We start from the raw sequence: 10,303 nt of genomic DNA on the forward strand, positions 1-10,303 counted from the left end.
AGAAAGAGGAAATAAATAATTTTCATAAGTAAATCATAATCTTGGAATAGAGGCATGATAGTTATGATAGAAAACTTCAATTATCAAGCAATTTACTCTTTTTTCTATCAAAAGTAAGTCACCTAATAACTTCTTGACATACCTTAACAATGATTTTGTCTGAAAAAAAGGTAGAAGAATTAACAAAGATGAATTCTGTTCTTGATTTAATTCAACTTACTATGGAGAACTGACTTCTGAATTTTAAATAATGGGAACTCTAAAAAAAGATGTTCATTCCCTCTTAGAATCTGTTATAGAGAAGAAGAAATATGAAAAGAATTCAGCATGTACCCTAGATTTTGGAAAAATAAATTTCAAAAACATTTTTATATAATAGATAAGACCCCTATAAATCAGAATTACAGGAAAAGTTAGTCAGTGGAGGATGGGAGAACCATAATGAAATTCTAAGGACAAAATACGAAAGAATTCCAATGAAGAAAAAAATGGAATTAGTCTGAAAATATCAATTTAGATATAGAGGTAAATACCAACCAACTTAGATTTGAAAAAAAAAAGTAAGGTATAAAATATTGAAATAATGCCAATTAACAAAATTGAAACAATAATATGGTACAATCCTAAAAAATATCAAGAGACTGGTGAGGAATATGAAGGACAACAAAAAATGCTTTTTTTAATTACTCTGGAAGAAAAAAACTTATGAAAGATGAGCTAGGAACTTTATTGTGAGATAATAATTGACAAGAGAGGAAGGAAAAGTTCCGTTTTGATCTTTCCTCTGGAAATTGCAGAACAACAATCATTAACAGAAAATGATACACAAGAAGAAAGAGAGTATCTAAGTTGCTGTTAATGAATTCAAGTCACCTGGTTCACATGAACTACATCTTTGGGTGCTGAAATAACTGGGAGATATGATTACCTCTAACACTGCTACATGAAGGATTATAGAAACTGAAAGAGGTTCTACAAGATTGAAGAAGGGAAAATATAATTTCTATTTTCAAATAAAAAAGAGAAGAAAACCTGCAAATTTTATACAAATGAACTTGAATGTGCTTCCTCTGTAAATTCTAGAAAGAGTCATGACAGATATTTGGCAAAAGGAAGTATTGATTATAATTTGGTAGTATGACTTCATCAAGAACAGGTCAAACGTAACTCACTTAATTTTCTTTCTTAAAAGTTTTACTAAATTGGGAGTTGATGGAAATACTATAGATAAATAATACTGACATTAGTCAAAGCTTTTTATAAGTATTTCACACTCTTCTCATGCATAAGATGGAGATATGTATTAGATAATATAATTTTAAAGATTCATGACTGACTTGATGGTCAAATTCAAAGTATGTTGAAAATCAGCATGACATAGTTAAATTATACAGGGATATGTGCTAGTTATCTTTTTATCAATTATTTGGATAATGTCAGAATAGACATATTCATCAAATTTGCATGTGACACAAATCTTGGAGGGATGGTTAACACATCACATGTCAGATTTGGAATTAAAAAAGGATCTTCACAAACTAGGTCATTGAGTTGACTATAATAAGATTAAATACAATAAGAAGATATGTAAAATTTTGCACAAAATATAAATTCATAAGTACAAAATGATGAAGACATGGCTTATACAGTGTGATTCTGAAAAAATGATTTTGAGTTTTTCTTAGCCTTCAAGGTTAAGATGAGTCTTGGGTTGTATTAAGAAAGGAATCATATAACTCTATTCTCAATTGTTATATTGTATTCAGAGCTTCTGAAGGATAGAAATCATTATGGAGATAGCTATAAGGAACAAACCAAGGTACATTTTGAGGAGGTAATACATGAAAGGAAATATTATAAGTGTTTTCAATGATTCAATGATTTTCAATCTTTATGTGGAAGCAGGATTAAGTTTGCTCTATTTAATCTCAGGAAGCGAAAACCAAGAACAAAAAAATGAAAATCGGCAAGTGACATATTTAAGTTTGAAGTAAGCAAAATCCTCTAATAATTAAAGCTGTCCAAGAATGGAATGCAATACCTTGAAAGGTGATAGACTAGAAGTTAGAAAATCACTTCTTCATTACATTTGATTCCTTTAGTATAGGAGTTCGATGAGATAGTGATTTGTTCCTTTACAAGTGAATTTCTATTGTTCTGGGATACAATTCAGTTAACCCTCTCTGTCATTTCAAAATCTGATTTTTATGCTCACCAAAAAAAAACTTAAGATTGAACATCTTAGTATTAAGTTATATCATCTTTCTTATTCAATCTCTAAAGGAAAAATTGATCTTTGCTCCTTGTCAGGTGAAGGCTTTTGGTAAAGTTAACCAGTTTGTGAAGAATGAGAATATAACTCAAAAAATAGAAATATTTACAATCAAATTCTTCTGCTTATGGAAATGTCTAATGTTAAAAGCATTCGCCAATGTAAATTGAGCTTGAATGTTACAAAATGGCTTTACATACAATATATGATTCTTAGCATAATTTCATAGGATTGCTCTGATTAGTATAACTATTTTATAGATATGGAAACCGTTTAGGAAAGGAGAAGTGACTTGCCCAGGTTTGCAAAACCATTGAGTTATCAAAGGCAGCATTTGAATTCAGGATTTCTTAACTATAAGGGTAGATAAGTATTCCATCTACTTTACAAAGCTGTTTCTTGGGCAAGTTATTTCTATGTTTCTGAACTTGTTTTCTTACCTGAAAAATAAAGAAGGCAAACTAGATGGTATCTTAGTTTCTGTGTTGCTATAATTCCAAATATATTTGATTCTCTAATCGAAGCATCATAATTCCTAATCATTAATTATATATTAAATTTAGTGTCTATTTAAATATTCACATGGAAAGACCTACAGTATTGCATTATACATTATTTAGCCAAGACCTAGACTGATTGGTACAGAAAAGAGATCTGAGATCATTCATTCCATGCATAAAAAATCAATGTGTATATTTATTCCTCTGAACTTTTTCCTTTATAATGCTGAGGCTGAAATCTAATCTCACTGGAGAATGAGGATATCTGCATTCTGCAATGTTTGTTTACTCTTATGTAAGCCAGTCATCCCTCTGCATTAGATAAGTTGTTCCTGTGGTGAAACCATGGCAGCTTCAGGAGCTAGTCAGAACAATTTTAAAAAAGAGATTGCAAATGTGCTGGCATGAGTGCCATTTCTGTCTGACTCAGCCACAGATTGTCTGAGTTCACCTCCTTGCCTCAGTTGACATGAATAAACTATGAAGAGGTTCTCTTCTTTGGACCACGAATTTGTTTAAATCCCAATGAATGCTGAGGAACATTCAGCAGCATTTCAAAAAAGAAAGAAAGAAATGTGGTCAATGAAAATGAATCATACGTTCTAACCTAGAATTAACACAAGAGTTATGGAAAAATCTGTTCATTAAAAAAGGAAATTACATAAGAACAGATCATCTGAGGGGATCAGGGTCACCCAGACTTCTTTCCATGTCTCCCATATTATGACATTTCTTTACAAAGAAATGAATAAAAAGAGACTATCAAGAATGTCTATAGTCTGCTCAGCCTTAAATGATCTCTAAGATGGGTAACTCAGCAAGCTAACTACAGCATTTACTCAAACATAATAAATAGAATGGTTTTATATTTACATTGTCTTTGCTTTAGAAACAGGTTTTTCTTTCTTTTATAATTTTCCTTCACTTAAGTGGCTTTTATAGAAATCAGACCATTTGCACTTAAGGGATTTTTAAAAATAGTGTGTCAGGCAAATCTCTATCTTAAGGATGTAATATTTTCTTACCACTGATATTAGAAACATCTGTGAAGCCTTTTCCAAAAGAGACTAGTCCTATATCCCCAGCTGTTTCTAGATTTCCAAATAGTTTTATTATAAACTTAATTCAGCAAGGATATCTCTGTGATCCTTATCAATACTTATTTTAATTGCCATATAATGAATAATAATACAATGCCCTTTATATAGTTCATTAACAATAAAAGCAATAAAAACAATACATATGATAAGTTGGTTAAAGGCATGAAACATTAAATAATATAATCAGAGAAAATTATGACTAGGTCTATATCTTGGCAAAACCATGATATACAAAATATTATTATATCCTAGTGTGCTCAGACTCCTTTTCTCCCTTAGCTCTCTTTTTCTCTTCTATTTCAACCAAGGGTTCAAGGTAGTCATGTTCATTCCATTATTTCCCTGGACCCCATCAATTTGTATTGTGAAAAAGGGTCTGTTAACTTACTCAAAGTAAGATCTGAAAAGCTGGGAAGAACTAATGTATTTTTACAGAGATTTCCATTTTTTTTAGGAAGCAAGAAACTTTATCCAAAAGGAAAGAATCTTGAACTATAGGATTGTATGCATCATTAAGCAAATAAGAGAAGAATTTTCCTTTGGTGAGGAGAGTAATATTTTTTAATACTGTCAAAATTAAATAATAGTTTACCAATGAATAAGAACAATCTTTGGTAACCTAATTGAGACATTAATGGCAATAAGACCTTTGGGGAACTTAGAACTTTAGAAATAAATGTGATCAATTGGAAATAAAGATTACAATTTATGACAATTGGCAGCATTATTCAAAATATTACCATAGATGATTGAAATAGAATAGGTAAGAAGAGTTGAGCTGTGTCTGTAGGGCAGTAATCTAATTTGAAGGAAAAAATAGTCTATCTCAGTCTCCTTTTGGTTTCACTTCTCTCCCTGAAAAAAAATCAAAAATCACCCTTTTATGCTAATATCATTATCAATTATATCTAAGGAGTAAATGGTTCATAATGTCTTCCAATGTTCACTTCTTGAAATAATATGTTCATTTTCAAAACTACCTTAATCTAAAGAAGTAGACATAATAAGTTTTTCCATTCCTCCTTTGGAATCATTTTCTAATGCCCTTAGATGTTGGTCCATTTTCTCCTTCAGGTTATTGTTTAAATATTTGTCTATTTACATGTTACATTCTCCAGTATCATATAAATACCTGGATAACAAGAAGTCTTTTTGTCTTTGCTTTGTATCTAGAGTCCCTAATACAGCATCTTATACATTTTAGTCATTTAATATTTAGTAGATCTTAATGTAGGTAGAGAATGTCTTTTGCCTCCATGGCAGTTAGCACAGTGCTTAATACATAGTGCATATTTTAAAATGCCAATTAAGAGACTGACTTATTATATTGACTTTGGCACTATGAAAAAATCATCAATGGAAACTATTTTTGAGCGAAAGGAAATTTCTGTGAACACTTCAAACTATCTCAGACAACCTCTACAAATGAGAATGAAGGTAGAAACCAATTTCTAATAAAATATTTCATAGTTTGAATTTTGGATAGTTTCTTTCATCATGATTCAAGGTTCATTCTCTTGTTGTTTTTCCTGTCTTTACCTAAAGGAGCATTTTTTTGGTCAGAATCTCAGTTTTATTCTTTTGGGAAAATCTCAATTGAAAAATTCCTTCAGAAAGTATATACGTGGCTAGGAGGCACAGTGGATAGAGCACTGGCCCTGGAGTCAGGAGTACTTGAGTTCAAATCAGGCCTCAGACACTTAATAAATTACCTAGCTGTGTGGCCTTGGGCAAGCCACTTAACCCTATTGCCTTGCAAAAACCTAAAATGTGTGTGTGTGTGTGTGTGTGTGTGTGTGTGTGTGTGTGTGTGTGTGTGTGTAGTCGGTAGGCACAGGTATGAGCTGAACATGAAGGGATGATATCTAAAAAAAATAAAATTAATGAATTAATTAAGAGGAATGTACTGAAGAAAGGGGAAGGAAAAGGAAGAATAGGGATAGATTATTACACTTTAAAAAGGAAAGAAAAAGCTTTCATAATGGAGGACCAACTGGGGGAGTGAGATGGGGGAAAGTGAATGAACCTCACTCTGATCAGAATTGACTCAAAGAGAAAATAAAAAACTACTCAATTGGGCACAGAAATTTATCTTAGCCTATAGAAAAAAATATGAGCGAATAGAGAAAAGAGACAAAGGAGGTAATAGAAGGAAGAGCAGCTTGGAGGACAAAGTAGTCAGAAACAAAACACTTCTAAGGAGGGACAGGGTTAAAAAAAGGAGAGAGAAAAATGAGGGGAATGATATAATGACAGTCCTTCACTCTCACAGAATACCATGACATTCAGGAGGTGACGCCATGACAAACACATGAATTAGATGTGAGTGGGGGGAGCCCGCTGAATCCAGTAGCCCATATGGATCAAGATGGCCAGAGATGACCCTGAATGCAAAACAATCAGGGTTAAGTGACTTGCCCAAATTCACACAGCTAGTAAATGTCTGAGCCTGGATTTGAAATCCCATCCTTCTGACTCCATTGAATTCCCATCCTTCTGACTCCAAGACCTATGCTCTATCCATCATTGTACCAGCTAGTTGCCCTACAAGGATGAAAAGAAATGCAATTAGCAATTTTTGAAGCAGGTTTCTCAGATAAAGGTAAGGTCTCATTTCTCAAAAACATACAGAACTGAGTCAAATTTATAAAAATAAGAGCCATTCCCCAATTGATAGATGAACAAATGATATTAAACAACTTTCAGATAAAGTAATCAAAGTTATCTATCGCCACATGAAAAAAATGCTGTAACTCACTTTTTTTTGGTTTTGCAAGGCAATGGAATAAAGTGATTTGCACAAGGTCACATAGCTAGGTAATTGTTGTGTCTGAGGCCAGATTTGAACTGAGTTCCTCCTGACTCCAGGGCTGTTGCTCTATCCACTGAGTCACCTAACTCACTATTAACTGGATGAATGAAAATTAAAACAATCTGAAGCACTACCTCATACTTATTAAATTGGCTAATAGGAAAGAAAAGGAAAATGACAAATGTTAGGGGAGTTGGGGGAAAATGAGACATTAATGCACTATTTTTGGAGTTGTAAACTGATTCAAAAGATTTTTTTAAAAAAGAAAATGATCTATATACCAAAGTATTTATGACTTCTTTTCTAATGGCAAAAAAAAATTGGAAATTGAGGGGATAACCATAAATTGGGGAATGATTGAACAAATTGCCATATGTGATTGTGATGAAATACTTTTGTGCTTTAAGAAATCATGAGCAGGGGGGGCAGAGCCAAGATGGCGACAAGAGAGGACCCTCTCCTAGAAGCTCTCTCATAAAACTTTGAAACTAAGGACTCTAACTAAACTTTTGAGAGACAGAACCCACAGAGGGACCCTGTGCAGCAGTTCTCCTACTCAAGGTAACCTGGAAAAGAGCAGAAAGGCTCTGCTCCCTGGGGTTGGAGTGGCAACCCGCCAGAGGGTGGCCCGCCAGAGTGAAAGAACTTCAGCCTCCCAGAGGCAGCCCCAGGAGCCGTGACTCACAGCAGCTGGGGAGTCTCCTGAGCTACACCCCAGGGAGCACAGGGCACAACGTGGGGGAACAGCGAAGAACCTCTGCCAGAGTGAACATGTGAAGCCCAACCCTCAGAGCACACAGCAAGCCACATGGTCTTGCTGCAGCCCAGATCCAGGAACAGAAGCAGCTGGAGCCAGTAAGCATGAGCCCATTGAGCTGAGGGAGGGGAGTGAAGAGAGAGACTGCCTAGCTCTGTCCTCTGCCCCTGGAACAGGACTCTGGGGCTCCGACCACATTCAGATACTGATCGCAGTCTAGGCCCCCCCATAGAACAGCAGCCCCCCCCCACCTCAGCCCCATGGCAGAGGGGGGTGCTTATGGTCATTCACAGACCAGGAGGGAGGATAGAACCTCACACACTGAGATCCTTGTATGAGTGTCCCAAAAGCTCAAGAAGCACCCCAAAAACAGGCTAAGGCTGGGAAAATGAGCAAGCAGAGAAACAAAAGGAAGACCATTGAGAAATATTTTGCATTTGAGCCCAAGAAGGATCAAAATACTCAGTCTGAAGATGAGGAAGCACAATCTCCTGCATCTAAAGACTCCAAGAAAAATAGAAATTGGGCTCAGGCTATGACAGAGCTCAAAAAAGACTTTGAAAATCAAATGAGGGAGTTAGAAGAAAAATGGGGAAAAGAAAGGAGAGAGATGCAGGAAAAACATGAAAATGAAGTCAGCAACCTAGTCAAGGAAATCCAAAAAAATGCTGAAGAAAATAGCATGCTACCTTCTCTCCAGCCCGGAGAGGCCAGCCGGCTGCTACCGCGGAATCTGGGGGCTGCTGGCCAGCCTAGGGTGGACTACTGAAAGCACCGGAATCATGGCGCCCAGAAGGCAAGAGAAATCCAAACTTCCTATTCCCCTTCCAGAAGGCATGATTCTGAAAGATACAGAAAGAAAAACATGGCAGTTAGGTAATATGATCGGTTCTGGAGGATTTGGATTAATATATTTAGCTTCTCCATGTATTAATAAACCAGTACGAGATGAAGATGCCCTTCATGTTATAAAAGTGGAATATCAAAAAATGGTCTGCTCTTTTCAGAACTGAAATTTTATCGGACAGCTGCAAAGCAAAACTATATCAAAAGATGGATGGCTCTCAAACAACTTGATTTTTTAGGAATTCCTCAGTTCTGGGGGTCGGGTTTGGCTGAATACAAGGGAAAAAGCTACAGATTTATGGTTATGGAAAGACTAGGAATGGAGTTACAGAAGATCTTTGTCCAGAAAGGAAGATTTCAAAGGGAAACTGTCCTGCAGTTGGGTGTGCAGATGGTTTATCTTGCAGATTATGGACCTTCCTACAGATATTGTCCCAATGGGAACCACAAACAGTATCAGGAAAATCCTAGAAAGGGCCATAATGGGACAGTAGAGTTTACCAGCTTAGATGCTCACAAGGGAGTCACCCCATCTAGAAGAGGTGACCTTGAAATCCTCAGCTACTGCATGCTGCAATGGCTCTGTGGGAATCTGCCCTGGCAGCAGAACCTGGAAGACCCCGTGGCATCCAGACTGCTAAAGCAAATCTTCTGGATGAGCTCCCCAATTCAGTGATGAAGTGGAATACTTCTGGAAACAGCTGCCGTGAAATTGCCCAGTTTTTGGTATGTGCCAATGGTTTAGCATACAATGAAAAGCCCAAGTATGAAATGGTAAAGAAAACCCTGTTGGATGGATTGGAATCAAGTGGAACACTCCACAAAGGGCTACTGGAATTTTCTACTGCTGAATATACCAGGAACTTAAGGGCTTCCACCAGAGATCAAAAAGTTAATTGACCGAAGCCTATTACAAAACAAGTCAACCAAGTTCTAAACAAGTCAGAAGATAAGAGAAGTGCTGAATCTCAGAGACAAGCACAAAGAGAGGAGAAGTTGGTTGGATGGATTAACTGTGAAACAGCTCAGGTAAGAGGAAAGCACAATGAGAAGACACAACCGTCAGCATCATCAAGAACTGTTATCAGGAGTAAAAAAGCTCCCCATTAAAATATGCTATGAGCATTCTTCAAACTCATTTCATGACCTATATCAAGATTTTCCTTGTCCAGGTACATCCAGTCAGTGTCCATCTTCTTATACATATGAGGTACCCACTCACCTCAATGCCAAGGCCATGGACTTAGAAAAATATGAGAATACAGGGTTTTGGTCTAATATTTCCCAGACTACACTCAGTGAAGAAACCAAGGCAGTTGTGTATTACTACAGTTTTACTATATTTTTTCTTTTGATTTTAGTAGTTCTTTCTTTGTATTTTCTCTGAAGATATCTACTAAACTTCTGCTGATTTTCTTAATTTCATCTTTTTTACCAGAAGAAATGTTTCAAGTTCTTCATTCAGGGTTTCCTTCCAGATATTTTCAATGTAATGGGCTTAGAAGAGAGAGAATATTTTTTAAGTACAGAGAACTTGCAAAAATAAAATCTGAATCATAAAAAAATAGCATGCTAAAAACTAGCTTAGGTCAAATGGATAAAGCAGTTCAAAAAGTTATTGAGGAGAAGAATGTTTTAAAAAGCAAAGTTGGCCAGATGGAAAAAGAGAAAAGAAAACTCTCTGAGGAGAACAAATCCTTCAGAAAAAGAATGGAATTCAGGGAGATTGATGAATTTACGAGAAACCAGGATTCATTACTTCAAAACCAAAAAAAAAAAAGAAAAATTAGAAGAAAATGTGAAACATCTCATTGAAAAAACAACTGATATGGAAAACAGACTTGGAAAAGATAATTTAAAAATTATTGGAATACCTGAAAGTCATGACCAGGAAAAGAGCCTTGACATCATTTTCAAAGAATTACTACAGGAAAATTGCCCTGATAGTCTAGAAGCAGAGGGCAAAATAGAAATGGAGAGAATCCACTGATACCCCCAAGAAAGAGATCCCAAAAA

At 35.6% G+C, this 10,303-nt stretch overlaps 1 pseudogene; it reads left to right on the forward strand.

Moving 5' to 3' along the window:
* The first annotated feature begins 8,164 nt into the window (after window positions 1-8,164).
* LOC141516328 (serine/threonine-protein kinase VRK2 pseudogene) lies at window positions 8,165-9,569 on the forward strand (annotated as a pseudogene).
* The last annotated feature ends 734 nt before the right edge of the window (window positions 9,570-10,303 follow it).

Source organism: Macrotis lagotis, chromosome 3, assembly GCF_037893015.1.
Source record: "Macrotis lagotis isolate mMagLag1 chromosome 3, bilby.v1.9.chrom.fasta, whole genome shotgun sequence".
In the NCBI taxonomy this organism is placed as follows: domain Eukaryota; kingdom Metazoa; phylum Chordata; class Mammalia; order Peramelemorphia; family Peramelidae; genus Macrotis; species Macrotis lagotis.